We start from the raw sequence: 18,747 nt of genomic DNA, 5'->3' as shown, positions 1-18,747 counted from the left end.
TTGAAAGACACAGTTGAAGTAAAGCGACAGTTGTAAAAAAAAAAACATTTCTCCATGGACACTTATGTAAGTGTTCACACTGAGAGATTGAGGGATCCTGGGGAACAAATAACTACTAAACTCAGCAAAAAAAGAAAGGTCCCTTTTTCAGATCCCGGTCTTTAAAATATCATTTGTAAAAATCAAAATAACTTCACAGATCTTCAGTGTAAAGGGTTTTTAAACATTGTTCCCCATGCTTGTTCAATGAACCATAAACAATTAATGAACATGCACCTTTTGGAACAGTCGTTAAGAAATTAACAACTTTCAGACGGTAGGCAATTAAGGTCACAGTTATGAAAACTTAGGACACTAAAGAGGCCTTTCTGCTGACTCTGGAAAAACACCAAAAAGAAAGATGCCCAGGGTCCCTACTCATCTGCGTAAACGTGCCGTAGGCATGCTGCAAGGAGGCATGAGGACTGCAGATGTGGCCAGGTCAATAAATTGCTATGTCCGTACTGTGAGAAGCCTAAGACAACGCTACAGGGAGACAGGACAGACAGCTGATCATCCTCGCAGTGGCAGACCACGTGTAACAACACCTGCACAGGATAAGTACATCCGAACACACACCTGCAGGACAGGTACGGGATGACAACAACTGCCCGAGTTACACCAGGAACGCACAATCCCTCCATCAGTGCTCAGACTGTCCTCCGCAATAGGCTGAGAGGCTGGACTGAGGGCTTGTAGGCCTGTTGTAAGGCAGGTCCTCACCAGACATCACCGGCAACTACGTCGCCTATGGGCACAAACCCACCATCGCTGGACCAAACAGGACTGGCAAAAAGTCCTCTTCACTGACGAGTTGCGGTTTTGTCTCACCAGGGGTGATGGTCAGATTTGCGTTTATCGTCAAAGGAATGAGCGTCACACCGAGGCCTGTACTCTGGAGCGGGATTGATTTGGAGGTGGAGGGTCAGTCATGGTTTTGTCTCACCAGGGGTGATGGTCGGATTTGCGTTTATCGTCAAAGGAATGAGCATTACACCGAGGCATGTACTCTGGAGTGGGATTGATTTGGAGGTGGAGGGTCTGTCATGGTCCTCCACCTGTAATGTTCATCCTTCGACGATAAAAGCGAATCTGATCATCACCCCTGGTGAGACAAAACCGCGACTCGTCAGTGGAGTACTTTTTGCCAGTTCTGTCTGGTCCAGCGACGGCGGTGTATCACAGCATCATTGGACTGAGCTTGTTGTCATTGCAGGCATTCTCAACGCTGTGCGTTACAGGGAAAACATCCTCCTCCCTCATGTGGTACCCTTCCTGCAGGCTCATCCTTACATGACCCGCCAGCATGACAAGACCATCTGTAAGAGGTGCGTGACTGGCTGCAGGGAAGTCAGGCGCAGGAGAGCAGAAATGGGTAATAACCGGAGCAGTTTAATAAGAAAAAACCAACGGCACCCAGAACAACAAAATATGGGTACAAAATAACCCGGCGTGAAACAATTTCACAAACAGACATGTGGGGAACAGAGGATTATATACACGACAAGTAATGAGGGAATGTAAACCAGGTGTGTGGGAAAACAAGACAAAACAAATGGAAAATGAAAGATGGATCAGAGATGGCTAGAAGACCGGTGACTTCGACCTCCGAATGCAGCCCGAACAAGGAGAGGAACCGACTTCGGCGGAAGTCGTGACACCACCAGCAATACTGCTCGTTCTGTGTGTGATTTCCTGCAAGACAGGAATGTCAGTGTTCTTCCATGACCAGTGAAGAGCCCGGATCTCAATCCCATTGAGCACGCCTGGGACCTATTGGATCAGAGGGCTAGGGCCATTCCCCCCAGAAATGTCCGAGAACTTGCAGGTGCCTTGGTGGAAGAGTGGGGTAACATCTCACAGCAAGAACTGGCAAATCTGGTGCAGTCCATGAGGAAGAGATGCACTGCAGTACTTAATGCAGCTGGTGGCCACACCAGATACTGACTGTTACTTTTGATTTTGACCCCCCCTTTGTTCAGGGACACATTATTCAATTTCTGTTTGTCACATATCTGTGGAACTTGTTCAGTTTTGTTTCAGTTGTTGAATCTTATGTTCAAAGAAATATTTACACATGTTAAGTTTGCTGAAAGCTAGATCGAATCCCCGAGCTGCCAAGGTAAAAATCTGTCGTTCTGCCCTTGAACAAGGCAGTTGAACCCCTGTTCCTAGGACGTCATTGTAAATAAGAATTTGTTCTTAACTGACTTGCCTAGTTAAACAAATAAAAAATGACGATGCTAAAAAGTCCAACACACACTAGCAGAGCTGTTGCTGTATATATATATATATATATATATATAATATATATTTATTTTTCACCTTTATTTAACCAGGTAGGCTAGTTGAGAACAAGTTCTCCTTTACAACTGCGACCTGGCCAAGATAAAGCATAGCAGTGTGAACAGACAACACACAAAAGGACACAAAATTGGGCACACAAAAGGATGAAAGTCCCTTACTCACAAATCCATGCTGGCCACCCTTTGCTTTTGTGCCAACCATTCTGTCAGGACACATCTCCCAACTGTGCTAGATAATATATGCCTTCGTTTCTATTTCTAGCAGCATGCCAGGGCCCTGCCAAAGAAACTGTGTCCCCATGGGGTGATAGTCATAACAAACATGCACACACAGAAGAAGAAGACGGTGTCTTTCTTTGGTTAGAAGTACAGCATAAGATTTAATTGAAAGCATCTACTGTCTACAACCAAAGTTTGCTGAAGCAGATTTAAAGACGGTAAGAGTGATAGAGGTTGATTGTCAAGACCTCTTACACAGTATGTATTATCAAAAGTATTATTAAGTTGATCGTTACAAAATTCGGTCAAAATTCAGTCTTGTATGGAAAATTAACCTTACATAATACAAAAAGCTAATTGGCAGTGGTTTTATACACTGCTCAAAAAAATAAAGGGAACACTAAAATAACACATCCTAGATCTGAATGAATGAAATAGTCTTATTAAATACTTTTTTCTTTACATAGTTGAATGTGTTGACAACAAAATCACACAAAAATGATCAATGGAAATCAAATTCATCAACCCATGGAGGTCTGGATTTGGAGTCACACTCAAAATTAAAGTGGAAAACCACACTACAGGCTGATCCAACTTTGATGTAATGTCCTTAAAACAAGTCTAAATGAGGCTCAGTAGTGTGTGTGGCCTCCACGTGCCTGTATGACCTCCCTACAACGCCTGGGCATGCTCCTGATGAGGTGGCGGATGGTCTCCTGAGGGATCTCCTCCCAGACCTGGACTAAAGCATCCGCCAACTCCTGGACAGTCTGTGGTGCAACGTGGCGTTGGTGGATGGAGCGAGACATGATGTCCCAGATGTGCTCAATTGGATTCAGGTCTGGGGAACGGGCGGGCCAATCCATAGCATCAATGCCTTTATCTTGCAGGACCTGCTGACACACTCCAGCCACATGAGGTCTAGCATTGTCTTGCATTAGGAGGAACCCATGGCCAACCGCACCAGCATATGGTCTCACAAGGGGTCTGAGGATCTCATCTCGGTACCTAATGGCAGTCAGGCTACCTCTGGCGAGCACATGGAGGGCTGTGCGGCCCCCCAAAGAAATGCCACCCCACACCATGACTGACCCACCGCCAAACATGCTGGAGGATGTTGCAGGCAGCAGAACGTTCTCCACGGCGTCTCCAGACTCTGTCAGGTCTGTCACATGTGCTCAGTGTGAACCTGCTTTCATCTGTGAAGAGCACAGGGCGCCAGTGGCGAATTTGCCAATCTTGGTGTTCTCTGGCAAATGCCAAACATCCTGCACGGTGTTGGGCTGTAAGCACAACCCCCAACTGTGGACGTCGGGCCCTCATACCACCCTCATGGAGTCTGTTTCTGACCGTTTGAGCAGACACATGCACATTTGTGGCCTGCAGGAGGTCATTTTGCAGGGCTCTGGCAGTGCTCCTCCTGCTCCTCCTTGCACAAAGGCGGAGGTAGCGGTCCTGCTGCTGGGTTGTTGCCCTCCTACGGCCTCCTCCACGTCTCCTGATGTACTGGCCTGTCTCCAGGTAGCACCTCCATGCTCTGGACACTACGCTGACAGACACAGCAAACCTTCTTGCCACAGCTCGCATTGATGTGCCATCCTGGATGAACTGCCACTTGTGTGGGTTGTAGACTCATGCTACCACTAGAGTGAAAGCACCGCCAGCATTCAAAAGTGACCAAAACATCAGCCAGGAAGCATATGAACTGAGAAGTGGTCTGTGGTCACCACCTGCAGAACCAGTCCTTTATTGGGGGTGTCTTGCTAATTGCCTATAATTTCCACCTGTTGTCTATTCCATTTGCACAACAGCATGTGAAATGTATTGTCAATCAGTGTTGCTTCCTAAGTGGACAGTTTGATTTCACAGAAGTGTGATTGATTTGGAGTTACATTGTGTTGTTTAAGTGTTCCCTTTATTTTTTTGAGCAGTGTATAACATTATTTTGAGATGTTCAGCAGTAGTATGAGATGTTGCAGGTGCCTTGTGTCTGAGATCTATTACATATCAGTAGTGCAATTACTGACAGATATTAAATCAAAGAGAGCCCATGTGACAACAAAATTGTTGATGGGTGTGACGCAAACACTACTAATCCCTCCCATTATGCAAAGTAGAAGGCAAGAGAAGCTAAGCTCAGTACTTATTGATGTGCTCAGGTGTTTTCTATTGCAACGCTACTGAGGGGTCCTGGTCATAGCAATGTAATAAATAACCAAATGTGTGACGACTCAATGACCAGGTTCATATTTCTTAATGAGGGAAGTGGAATGTGTCTCTGCAATATGTTTCAAACTTGCTATTCTCTGTGGTACAAGGAAGATGCGACTCTGATACACATGGGAATATCTTTGGTTTGTCATTATGAAGCTGAACTATGAATTTTCAGAGGCAAGGAGTTAAAGAAATGTGACTTTGCTTGGGAAGTAAATCTCATACAATGTCATGGGCATTAATTTGGAGCTGCTATAAACAGCCTCCACTCTTCTGGGAAGGCTTTCCACTAGATGCTGGAACATTGCTGCGGGGACTTGCTTCCATTCAGCCGCAAGAGCATTAATGAGGTTGGGCACTGATGTTGGATGATTAGGCCTGGCTCGTAGTAGCCGTTCCAATTCATCCCAAAGGTGTTAGATAGGGTTTAGAGCTCTGTTCAGGCCAGTCAAGTTCTTCCACAACGATCTCGACAAACCATTACTTTATGGACCTCGCTTTGTGCACCGGGGCATTGTCATGCTGAAACAATAAATGGCCCCAAACTGTTGCCACAAAGTTGGAAGCACAGATTTCCCTTCACTGGAGCTAAGGGGCCTAGCATGGACCCTGAAAAACAGCCCCACACCATTATTCCTCATCCACCAAACTTTACAGTACTATGCATTCGGGCAGGTAGTGTTCTCCAGACATCCGCCAAACCCTGATCCGTCCTTCGGACTGCCAGATGGTGAAGCGTGATTCATCATTCCAGAGTACGCGTTTCCAGTGCTCCAGAGTCCAATGGCGGCAAACTTTACACCCCTCCAGCTGATGCTACGCATTGCGCATGGTGACCTTAGGCTTGTGTGCGGATGCTCGGCCATGGAAACCCATTTCAAGAAGTTCCCAACGAACAGTTCTTGTGCTGAAATTGCTTCCAGAGGCAGTTTGAAACTCGGTAGTGAGTGTGACAGACAATTGTTATGCTTTAAGCGCTTCAGCACTCGACGGTCCCATTCTGTGAGCTTGTGTGGCGTACCACTTCACGGCTGTAGCTCCTAGATGTTTCCAGTTCACAAAAACAGCACTGACAGTTGACCAGGGCAGCTCTAGCAGGGCAGAAATTTGACGAACTGTCTTGTCGGAAAGGTGGCATCCTATGACGGTGTCACGTTGAAAGTCACTGAGCTTTTCAGTAAGGCCATTCTTCTGCCAATGTTTGTCTATAGTGATTGCATGGCTGTGTCCTCGATTTCACACACCTGTCAGCAACAGGTGTGGCTGAAATGGACAAATCCACTCATTTGAAAGAGTGTCCACATACTTTTGTGTATATAGTGTATGTTAGGAAACCTGGTCTAGACTTTATTTTCCTTATCCATTATTATTATTATTATTATTACATTTTCATGAGTCTTGTTAAACTACGTAGAATTTCAGAAAATAAGCTTCAAAACAACAGTCTCCTAGGTCCCTCAAGTTAAACAAAATCAAGCTGGTGGTGTATTTAATATAGGCTATCTCAATTAATCAATCAAATGTATTTATGAAGCCCTTTTTACATCATAAGGGATGTCACAAAGTGCTATACGGAAACCCAGCCTAAAACCCCAAACAGCAAGCAATGTAGATGTAGCAAGCAATGTAGGTGGCTAGGGAAAACTCCCTAGAAAGGCAGGAAGATGGCCATTTAAGGCCAGATTGTTCTTCAAGATGTTCAAATGTTCATGGATGACCAGCAGGGTCAAAAGAAATCAGTGGTTGTAGAGGGTGCAACAGGTCAGTACCTCAGGAGTAAATGTCAATTGGTTTTTCATAGCCGAGCATTTAGAGGTCGAAAACAGCAGGTCCGGAACAATGTAGCTCGTCCGGTGAACAAGTCACTGTTCCTTAGCGGCAGGCAGAACAGTTGAAACTGGTGCAGCAGCACGAGCAGGTCTACTGGGGACAGCCAGGAGTCATCAGGCCAGGTAGTCCTGAGGCTCAGGTTCTCCAGGAGGGGAGGGACAGAGAATTAGAGGGAGAATACTTCAATTCAAAATAATACATGGGAAAAGGGGGCTCTGGGGGAAAGGTTTGGGAACCCCTGCTCTAAACCCTTTGTTGTTGAAAGGAACAGCAGAGAAGCAACTAGACAGGTTTAAGTCTGTGTGTGCATGCGTACATGTATGTATGTGCAGTGAGAATGGGGGGTACTCTCAGTGCCCTGACTCTAAGTCAGGTGTGTCAAACAGATGGTTTGAGTAAAAATGTAAAAATAAATAAAAAATGACTAAAACCAAATCTAAACTAGTTTCTTGACTGTGTCCAGTTCACTAATAATCACAGAAATGAAGCTAGACAGTCAAGGAGCATTGGAAATTACTAAAACGATTGATAGAGGACAATTTGTTGCTAATTTTGACGGCGAGGAAATATACCATATTTTCAGTTCAGCCCTCCATACCTTGTTGAAGACCCAGGGGCAAAATGAGTTTGACACCCCTACTCTAAGCCAATGCTCAGGGTCCAGTTTCACAGCTGTGCCGTGCCTATCCTCCCCTAACATGACTGACCAAATTAGTCTCTGGCCATGTCCCCATGCCCCTCCCGTGTGCCCCTGTCAACCTCATAAATCCCTCCATGATTAATGCACCATGGTCAACAGCATTACCATGACTGCATGTTGGGCACCACTCACTTCTGCAGCTTATTTGAGGTTCCCTTTTCAAATTTTCATCAACCAATCAATAAAACACATTCAATCAGTCATTTAATTTGTCTTGGTCTTGATATTTGTAGTTTTGCCGTTTCAGTTTTGACCATGTAGAACAAAATACACCTACATGCTGAACACTGTCCATGCATAGGTTTTATGTTTTTACCATTCCCATGTTATTCTGCATTACGTCTACACACCTGCTCTGCCCACTGAGGCCTCCATGACACATGCTGGTCTCTCCACCAGGGGGCCTGGGCCCTGCTTGTCTCTGTGCTGGTTTGAAGCCAGACCAGAAGCCAGACCAGACAGGTTCTGCTTGTCTCTTTGCTGGTTTGAAGCCAGACCAGAAGCCAGACCAGACAGGTTCTGCTTGTCTCTGTGCTGGTGTGAGGCCAGACCAGACAGGTTCTGCTTGTCTCTGTGCTGGTTTGAAGCCAGACCAGAAGCCAGACCAGACAGGTTCTGCTTGTCTCTTTGCTGGTTTGAAGCCAGACCAGAAGCCAGACCAGACAGGTTCTGCTTGTCTCTGTGCTGGTGTGAGGCCAGACCAGACAGGTTCTGCTTCTCTGTGCTGGTTTGAAGCCAGACCAGAAGCCAGACCAGACAGGTTCTGCTTGGTGAGAATTTACTGAGGAGACGATAGAGAAGGAAAAGAGGAGACAGAGGGAAGCACTCTGGGCCAGCCTGCCACTTTATCCTCTATCTGGCTCCAGCTGTCTGGGCTGGCAGACAGGATGAACAGTTATGTAAAGCTAGCAGCAGCTTGAGGAACAGCGGGGACGGGACAGTGGACAGGGGGTCCCCGTGAACTAATAAGACGCGCCCTAAGGCCCTGCTGTGGAAGCGTCAGGGAGCAGCGAGGGAACTGGGAGGGAGTGAAAAGGGGGAAGGGTCTCCACACACAAGACAACTGCTCCTCAGAGCACCTTGTGTTTAACAGAGTGATCGGAGTGTGTACGTGTTTACCGCAGAGGCGGCCGGTGGGAGGAGCTATAGGAGGACGGCTCATTGTTATGGCTGGAATGGAATGAGGCAAGCACGTTGTTTGATGTGTTTGGTACCATTCCATTCCAGCCATTACAATAAGCTGTCCTCCTATAGCTCCTCCCACTAGCCTCCGCTGGTGTACCATGTATGTGTGTGTGTACGTGTGTGTGCACAACAAATGATTTATGTATTTTTGTATGTGACGAAGTGTTCAGGGTCTGCTATGTGTGAAGAGTGAAATATGTTAGTAGAGTGACAGTTGCTAACTTCGTAGTCCCCAGGTCCAAAACTAATTTAAGGTAACACGCATTATTGTATAGAGCCGTGGCTACATGTAGCACTGCCCTTCAGCTGTTCTTGTCTATTATTGTTCTGCATTATGTCATGTTTTGTGTGGACCCCAGAAAGAGTAGCTGCTGCTTTGACAGCAACTAACAGGGATCCTAATGAAATCCTAAATCCTAATGATCTGTCAGTGCATGCAATTGTGAAAATATTGCTTACAAATCAAATAGAACATTTAAAAAAACGAATAACACAAGGAATAAATACACAATGAGTAACGATAACTTGGCTATATACACAGGGTACCAGTACCGAGACGATGTGCAGGGGTACGAGGTAGATATGTATGTACATATAGGTAGGGATAAAGTGACTAGGCAAAGGGATAGATAAAAGACAGTAACAGCAGCTTATGTGATGAGTCAAAAGAGATTAGTACAAAAAGGGTCAATGCCAATATTTAGGTTAGATATTGGTTAACTATTTAGCAGTCTTATAGCTTGGGGGTAGAAGCTGTTCAGGGTCCTGTTGGTTCCAGACTTGATGCATCGGCAGTAGCAGAGAGAACAGTCTATGACTTGAGTGGCTGGAGTCTTTAACAGCTTTTAGGGCCTTCCTCTGGCACTAACTGGTATAGAGGTGTGGGGCCATACGCACTACCCTCTGTAGCGCCTTGTGGATGCCAAACAGTTGCAGTACCAAGCAGTGATGCAGCCAGTCAAGATGCTCTCAATGGTGCAGCTGTATAATGAGGATCTGAGGGCCCATACCAAATCTTTTCAGACTCCTGAGGGGAAAGAGGCGTTGTTGAGCCCTTTTCATGACTGTGTTGATATGTGTGGACCATGATAGTTCCTTAATGATGTGGACATCCACATGTCCTCCATACAGACCTTCTCCAGATCCTTCAGGTTTCGGGGCTGTCGCTGGGCAATACGGACTTTCAGCTCCCTCCAAAGATTTTCTATTGGGTTCAGGTCTGGAGACTGGCTGGACCACTCCAGGACTTTGAGATGCTTCTTACGGAGCCACTCCTTAGTTGCCCTGGCTGTGTGTTTTGGGTCGTTGTCATGCTGGAAGACCCAGCCACGACCCATCTTCAATGATCTTACTGAGGGAAGGAGGTTGTTGGCCAAGATCTCGTGATACATGGCCCATCCATCCTCCCCTCAATACGGTGCAGTCGTCCTGTCCCCTTTGCAGAAAAGCATCCCCAAAGAATGATGTTTCCACCTCCATGCTTCACGGTTGGGATGGTGTTCTTGGGGTTGTACTCATTATTTTTCTTCCTCCAAACACGGCGAGTGGAGTTTAGACCAAAAGGCTCTATTTTTGTCTCATCAGACCACATGACCTTCTCCCATTCCTCCTCTGGATCATCCAGATGGTCATTTGCAAACTTCAGATGGGCCTGGACATGCGCTGGCTTGAGCTGGGGGACCTTGCATGCGCTGCAGGATTTTAATCCATGACGGCGTAGTGTGTTACTAATGGTTTTCTTTGAGACTGTGGTCCCAGCTCTCTTCAGGTCATTGACCAGGTCCTGCCGTGTAGTTCTGGGCTGATCCCTCACCTTCCTCATGATCATATGCCCCACGAGGTGAGATCTTGCATGGAGCCCCAGACCGAGGGTGATTGACCGTCATCTTGAACTTCTTCCATTTTCTAATAATTGCGCCAACAGTTGTTGCATTCTCACCAAGCTGCTTGCCTATTGTGCTGTAGCCCATCCCAGCCTTGTGCAGGTCTACAATTTTATCCCTGATGTCCTTACACTTCTCTCTGGTCTTGGCCATTGTGGAGAGGTTGGAGTCTGTTTGATTGAGTGTGGACAGGTGTCTTTTATACAGGTAACGAGTGGAGAACAGGAGGGCTTCTTAAAGAAAAACTAACAGGCCTGTGAGAGCCGGAATTCTTACTGGTTGGTAGGTGATCAAATACTTATGTCATGCAATAAAATGCAAATTAATTACTTAAAAATCATACAATGTGATTTTCTGGATTTTTTAGATTCCGTCTCTCACAGTTGAAGTGTACCTATGATAAAAATTACAGACCTCTACATGCTTTCTAAGTAGGAAAACGTGCAAAATCGGCAGTGTATCAAATACTTCTCCCCACTGTATATATTATGTTAACTAATAGCAAAGAAAAGTTTTGGTATTGGCCTAATCAAAACCAAATTAAATCTGTGTGACATAATACCCTTTGTATTTGTAATTTTAGAATGTCAGTGTACTAGTTAGTACACAGTGCAGGTTTTAATCATGACCAGAAGGACCGCCTAAGTGCCAAATTATCCTAGGTAAATTTAAAACAGCATAATCCTGCGGTTCTGGTGAGAACTGGCAAAACGTTTCACAAACTCATCCATGTTGAGGGAGCATGCCCTCCTTGACTCAACACTGAGAATTCCGAGGTGACTTAATTCTGTCATCAACCATTGTTGTCCTAAGGTGGGTTTTAATCCGTTTTAAAGCTGAGAAGCTTCTCTTACAAGAGGCACTGCTGACTGGTGTAACAACAGAAATCTTACAAAGTCGAAATAGCTCATGGAAGACCTCTTTATAAGGTCCTAGAAACACAACAAAGTCAAGGAGAGTAGATGGTCTGTCCCTTCCCTTTCCATAGTTCTTCATAGTAACCCTCACTTCTGTAGTCCTGTAATGTGTCTGTAAGGGCACCTACTAGATCCACAGCCCTTGTGAGGTCAAGAGAGCTTGATTGGAGCATGTCAGAAAGACATTTGGCATCACCAAGCACACCAAAATCCCTATGAAATGTAAATCTTTCTGAGAAAGAAATCCACTTGCCTGTGATATCCTGTAGCACTCTCAGAACTGCTGGAAGCCTGTCCCTCAGATTACGCCATGCCATGTATCTGCATGCCCACCTTACATCCGAAAGTCTTTGTAGTTCCCTGGGCTGCTGCTGTGGATACAGCTCTTTCTGAACTGCAAGCCATTTGAGATGAACGTACGAGCCAGATACAAAGTTATAAAGCTTCTGCAGGAGAGCAAAAAAGTTAACTGAAGGGCCTCCCGGGTGGCGCAGTGGTTAAGGGTGCTGTACTGCAGCGCCAGCTGTGCCACCAGAGACTCTGGGTTTGCGCCCAGGCTCTGTTGTAACCGGCCGCGACCGGCCGCGACCGGGAGGGGTTGGCTGATAGGGATATCCTTGTCTCATCGCGCACCAGCGACTCCTGTGGCGGACCAGGCGCAGTGCGCGCTAACCAAGGTTGCCAGGTGCACTGTATTTCCAACCAGCACATTTGTGCGGCTGGCTTCCGGGTTGGATGCGCGCTGTGTTAAGAAGCAGTGCGGCTTGGTTGGGTTGTGTATCGGAGGACGCATGACTTTCAACCTTCGTCTCTCCCGAGCCCGTACGGTAGTTGTAGCAATGAGACAAGATAGTAGCTACTAAACAATTGGATACCACGAAATTGGGGAGAAAACAGGGGTAAAATAAATTTTAAAAAACTAAAGAAAAGTTAACTGCTTCAGGCACTGATTTTACAGCATCGACAAGGACCAAATTCAAACAATGTGGATTACAGTGCACATCAAATACAAATCTTGCACTGTTTTTAATCCGTGCAGACACACCAGAATGCTTTCCGCTCATGACGAATGCACCGTCATAGCCTTGCCCCACAAGATTATTTATGTTGTCCAGACCGTATTTTTTCAAGGAAATCAATGATCATTTTTGTGAGACCTGCTGCATCTAAGCTTTCAGCTGACTGAAAGTGTAAAAAGCTTTCGTGGATGGCCCCGTTGTAATAGTACCTCAAATCTAAAGATATTTGTTATTTTTTCATTAAATCTTTAGTTTAATCTGCAATTACACTAAAAACTTCATTTTCGTTTACTTCTCTTATTTCACTTTGTACCATCTCAGCTAAACCCTCAAGAACTTTGTTCTGGATTTGGTGGCTTGTGGACTTAGCATTGCCACATGCATTCATCCCTTTCACAATGAGAAGGTCATGCTTTGCTATTTCTTCTAAGATTGTCAAAAAATGATCCTTGTGGTGAGAGTCACCAGACTCTCGATGACCCTCTCTGGCCTATATTTTGAGTTCATGTAAGTACTGCTGTTGAAAGCCCTTTTCCTAGTACCATGCTGAGTTCTGGGAAATGTTTTCAAACACGGCTGTACAGGACCATCTTCTCTGGATCTTGAAATGTCTGAAATACACGTTAAATAATGTGTCATATCTCCATGGAAATGTATAATTAAGGGATCCACAAGATTAGATACTAACAGCTGCCAACTAAATGTGTAGTTTAAAGTATAGGCCTGGCCTACCATTGGGTGTAGTTTAAAGTATAGGCCTGGCCTACCATTGGGTCCTTTTAGAACAGCTGCTCTGGGGTCCAGTGGTGATGCAAGGCCTGGGGTCTGTTTGCACCTGATCTGCCTGTTTGTGCTTCTTTAAAATGAAGTCTGATCTCTCTCCCTTTCTTTTCATGTTTAATTGACCCTATGCAAAAATAAAACAGTCTATGGTGTCATCGAAGCATCCAATTACCCACATTTTAGTCCAATCTCAAATCACCATTATCATAACTGTACCTAAAAATCCCAGAGGTAAAGACAGTTTCAGGTTGGATATTCGCCTGTAGTTCACCAACAGCAGTTAGGGATGGTCAGCATAGTGACAAATCAAATTTTATCATTTCAATAGCTCTTTAACCATTACTCCTAAAACCTTCAACACTGGTTGTAGCTAACCCGATGGCATAGACACACATTCAACACACTTTTTTTTGTCGATTTACATCTCACACTATTTTAAATGATTTATTTAAATGTTTTAATTTCAATTGCTCATTGGTCATGTGACCTACTGGCTTCAAACAAGGTGCAGAATGTACACTCAGTGAGCCTACATATTGCACACCCTTTAGTTTGTCCATTTTCATTTCACATGTTTTTACATGAATTTTTCCAAAATATAAATTTAAATTGCTCCTTGATCATGTGACCTACTGACTTCAAACAAGGTTCAGAATATCCACTGACTACCCTTCTATATTGCACACACTAATTTGTTCATTTTCATCTCACAAGATTTTACATGAATTTTTCTAAATTTAAAATTTCAATAGCTCCTTGGTCATGTGACCTGCTGACTTCAAACAAGGCTCAAAATGTCCACTCAGTGGACCTACACATTGCACAGATGGGCTATGTACAGGTGAAATGATCTGTAAGCTGATGCTTAAAGATAGTGAAGGAGATATGAGTCTCCAGCTTCAGTGATTTTTGCAATTAATTCCCGTCCAGAGAACTGGAAGGAAAGGCGGCCAAAGAAGGAATTGGCTTTGGGGTTGACCAGTGAAATATACTTGCTGGAGCACGTGCTATGGGTGGGTGATGCTATGATAACCAGTGAGCTGAGATAAGGGGGGGCTTTACCTAGCAAGGACTTATAGACCTGGAGCCAGTGGGTTTGGCGACAAATATGAAACCAGGGCCAGCCAGCAAGAGCATACCGGTCTCAGTGGTGGGTAGTATATGGGGCTTTGGTGACAAAACGGATGGCACTGTGATAGACTACTTCCAATTTGCTGAGTAGAGTGTTGGAGGCTATTTTGTAAATGATATCACCGAAGTCAAGGATCGGTAGGATGGTCAGTTTTATGAGGGTATGTTTGGCAGCATGAGTGAAGGAGGCTTTGTTGAGAAATAGGAAGCCGATTTATAGATTTCATTTTGGATTGGAGATGCTTAATATGAGTCTGGATGGAGAGTTTACAGTCTAACCAGACACCTAGGTATTTGTAGTTGTCCACATATTCTAAGTCAGAACCTTCCAGAGTAGTGATGCTGGATGGGCGGGCGGGCAGGTGCGGGCAGCAATCGGTTGAAGAGCATGCATTTAGTTTTACTTGCATTTAAGAGCAGTTGGAGGCCACGGAAGGAGAGTTGTATGGCATTGATGCTCGTCTGGAGGTTAGTTAACACAGTGTCCAAAGAAGGGCCAGAAGTATACAGAATGGTGTCGTCTGCGTAGAGGTGGATCAGAGAATCACCACCGGCAAGAGCGACATCATTGATGTATATGTAACGGATGTGAAACGGCTAGCTTAGTTAGCGGTGGTGCGCGCTAAATAGTGTTTCAATCGGTGACGTCACTTGCTCTGAGACCTATGTACCCCATATTAGCTAAACATTCGTATACTGTAACTTACTGCACTGTATATGCGTGTATTACTAGCACAGATGTAAACATAATGTTAGGCTAAATTGGGAACTGTTCTCTCTTATCTGATTAACTGTCTGTTAATGGAGTCAAAGGTCTAACTTACACAGCGACCCAACTTAGGTCTAAGGTCTAACTTAGGTCTAACTTACACAGCGACCCAACTTTCGTAAAAGTTGTTCAGGAAACCTAAACCTGATGCTAAACCTTAAAACTTACTTCAAATATGATGCTATCGCGAAAAGAGCTCGTAGATCTGTGGAACTATTCTCTCTTCTTCTTCTGTATCTCGCAACCAACTTTAATATTCTCTCGTCCTCAATTTGAAAACATCAAAATAAATGCTTCTTTCAACAAGAAAGAATGCATGAGCATCAAACTGCCAGTAGCAAATTACATTTTGGCCAATCAGAAGGCAGTGCCACCCCGGACGCCCCTCTGGCTCTTCCTCTGGGCCTAGTGTCTGCAGGATTTTGTTTTCTCTTTTTTTTTTTTTTTTTACCCCTTTTTCTCCCCAATTTCGTGGTATCCAATTGTTGTAGTAGCTACTATCTTGTCCCATTGCTACAACTCCCGTACGGGCTCGGGAGAGACGAAGGCTGAATGTCATGCGTCCTCCGATACACAACCCAACCAGCCGCGCATCCAACACACAACCCAACACAGCGCGCATCCAACCCGGAAGCCAGCCGCACCAATGTGTCGGAGGCTACACCGTGCACCTGGCAACCTTGGCTAGCGCGCACTGCGCCCGGCCCGCCACAGGAGTCGCTGGTGCGCGATGAGACAAGGAGATCCCTACCGACCAATCCCTCCCTAACCCGGACGACGCTAGGCCAATTGTGCGTCGCCCCACGGACCTCCCGGTCGCGGCCGGTTACGACAGAGCCTGGGCGCGAACCCAGGGACTCTGATGGCACAGCTGGCGCTGCAGTACAGCGCCCTTAACCACTGCGCCACCCGGGAGGCCGATTTTGTTTTCTCAATTAAGCCCTAGACAACCAGGTGTGGGGAGTTCCTTAATAATTAGTGACCTTAATTCATCAATCAAGTACAAGGGAGGAGTGAAAACCCACAGCCACTCGGCCCTCCATGGAATGAGTTTGACACCTGTGATATTAGAGATCGCGGACCAGTTGTTGCTAACAAAGAGACTCTGAGCTTCCCTGACGCAGCCATACTGTCCTACCGATGTATAGAAAACCACCTAGATTTATATTTATAATATCCTTGTTCAGCCACTACTCTGAGAAACATAGAATATTAAAGTTCTTCAGATCACGTTGATAGGATAGTCTCGAACGGAGCTCATCCAGTTTATTCTCCAGTGATTACACGTTTGCCAATAGAACAGATGGTAAAGGCGATTTATCAACTCTCCGGCTTGCTCTCGTCAGGTATCCCGCATGTCGGCCTCTATAGCGCCGTCTCCTCTTTCGAGTGTCAGGGATTTGGGTCTGGTCCGCGATAATCAATATGTCTTTTGCCTCTGACTCATTGAAGTAGAAGTCCTTGTCCAAATGGAGGTTAGTGATAGCTGTTCTGATGTCCAGAATCTCTTTTCGGTCATAGGAAATGATCAGCGCAAAACAAATACATAAAATAGCACAATTGGTCAGGACGACCGACAACGACCAGCTTGTTGCTTATTGAAAGTAAAGCACGAGTAACAGGTGTCACTGTGCTTGCGTAACAGTTTAGCTTCCTTCCACGTCCGCTAATGGACGTGATCCCGAATACTCTGCTTCGCATACTCACGTGACCGACCTCTTGAAAATGTTTTTGCCAACTACGCTACCGAAAATCTAGCAATTTCATAGCGCATGTGTAGACATTTCAAGCTGTGGAGTAAGGATACAAATCCAACTCCGTCACACATGCACTGAGGGATAATACATTGGCTTCTTAAATAGGCTACTTTTAAGGAAAGCCTAGAAGGTTAGAGGGTAGAAGAGGCCTGGAAGAGGCTGAAAGAGCAGAGAACTCCCCTAGAAGCGATGATGGCTGTACTACATGAAACATAGAATATGAGACAGGAAGTTAACGCTGGGCTACAGTGACACCTTCTTTGGAATCCACACATGGTTTGACCTCTGAGCGGCCAGTGTCAAACATGTATACCTATGTAGAAAAAAGCGTGTTAGCAGTTTGCAGACCCTACAAATAGATCCAGCCTTTGAAATGGGACACCATCAACATATGTGACTATGTTGCATTTGTTGCAAAGTGGAATAGACTGGAGTGGCGTTCTAAAGACTAGACAGAGAAGTGGGGGTTGGTGTTGTATAGGTAAGGTCTCACTGTCTGAGTTTCAGATGCCTTCTAAGATATCGGGTAGCATTGTAGTACCATGTACAACTAGATCGTAAAGATATTTGCAAAGCACTACAATGTGTTTAACATTCAATTTCACATAGAGGTGTCAAAGCCTCACCACAGTACAGCAGCTTCCCATTACCATCACTATTTGAGTACTTTCACACATTACAGAATCAAAATAACCTTGGCAGATTATGTGTGGATTGCTGTTGCTATTCAAAAACATGTTTTAATGTTAGTGAATGGCAATGGAAAGCATCACAGGTCCCGATATAAAAAAATGCATGTACGAAATGTGTACTGTACATGTGACTTGTACATAATGTATATATGACTCATACACATTATGTAATATTCTGCTTGAGTTGAGGAATATCATATCATTGTCGTGCTGTCGGCACCAGAGCTTACCAGCCATGGTCAAAATAGCAGCAAGCTAGGAGCCTGCTATCAATAATTTCTCACGACCCCACCCCACACCAAATCTAATGACACAGCCTTAAAGTCTATACATTTAGATTTTTACATCAACAAATAACCTTTAAATTCATTACTTATCAAAATGAAAAGAAACCAATAAATACATTTCTCAATTACATTTTATTTTTCAAATGATCTTTCTCAAAAATATTTGTATATTGTCAAATACAACGATCTGTACCCCACAAATAAATCATACAAAAATTACATTAAATTGCAGATTACACTGCAGTTCCCCTCCACTAGGGGTCGGGACCCCGACTTTGAATACCACTGCCCTAGATATTTCTTGGTAGGACAACGACCCTAAGCACACAGCCAAGACAATGCAGGAGTGGCTTCAGGACAAGTCTTGAATGTCCTTGAGGGGCCCAGCCAGAGCCCCGACTTGAACCGATCGAACATCTCTGGAGAGACCTGAAAATAGCTGTGCAGCGACGCTCCCTATCCAACCTGACGGAGCTTGAGAGGATCTGCAGAGAAGAATGGGGGAAACTCCCCAAATACAGGTGTGCCAAGCTTGTAGCGTCATACCCAAGAAGACCAGAGGCTGCAATCGCTATCAAAGGTGCTTCAACAAAGTACTGAGTAAAGGGTCTGAATACTTATGTGATATTTCAGTTTTATATATTTTTTTCAATTTGCAAAACTTTAAAAAAAAAAAACTGTTTTTGCTTTGTCATTATGGGGTATTGAGTGTAGATTGATGAGGGGGAAAAAAACGATTTAATCAATTTTAGAATAAGGCTGTAACATAACAAAATGTGGAAAAGTCTGAATACTTTTCGAATGCACTGTAAACCTGTAGTCTAGCTAGCCCATACCCTTGGACACATTCTGATGTTGCCATATATTGTTGCCATACCTATTTGATCCTTTTAGATCTATCCTGTTGGAGGAAGGTGAACCTTCAGCCAAGTCTGACATCCTAACCTGATCCAGAGCGCTTTTCATCAAGGACCTCTCTGTACATTGCTCTGTTCACCTTTCGCTCGATCCTGACT

The sequence above is a fragment of the Oncorhynchus mykiss genome, chromosome 24, assembly GCF_013265735.2.
Source record: "Oncorhynchus mykiss isolate Arlee chromosome 24, USDA_OmykA_1.1, whole genome shotgun sequence".
Lineage (NCBI taxonomy): Eukaryota > Metazoa > Chordata > Actinopteri > Salmoniformes > Salmonidae > Oncorhynchus > Oncorhynchus mykiss.
Note: the sequence above shows the minus strand (reverse complement) of the source record.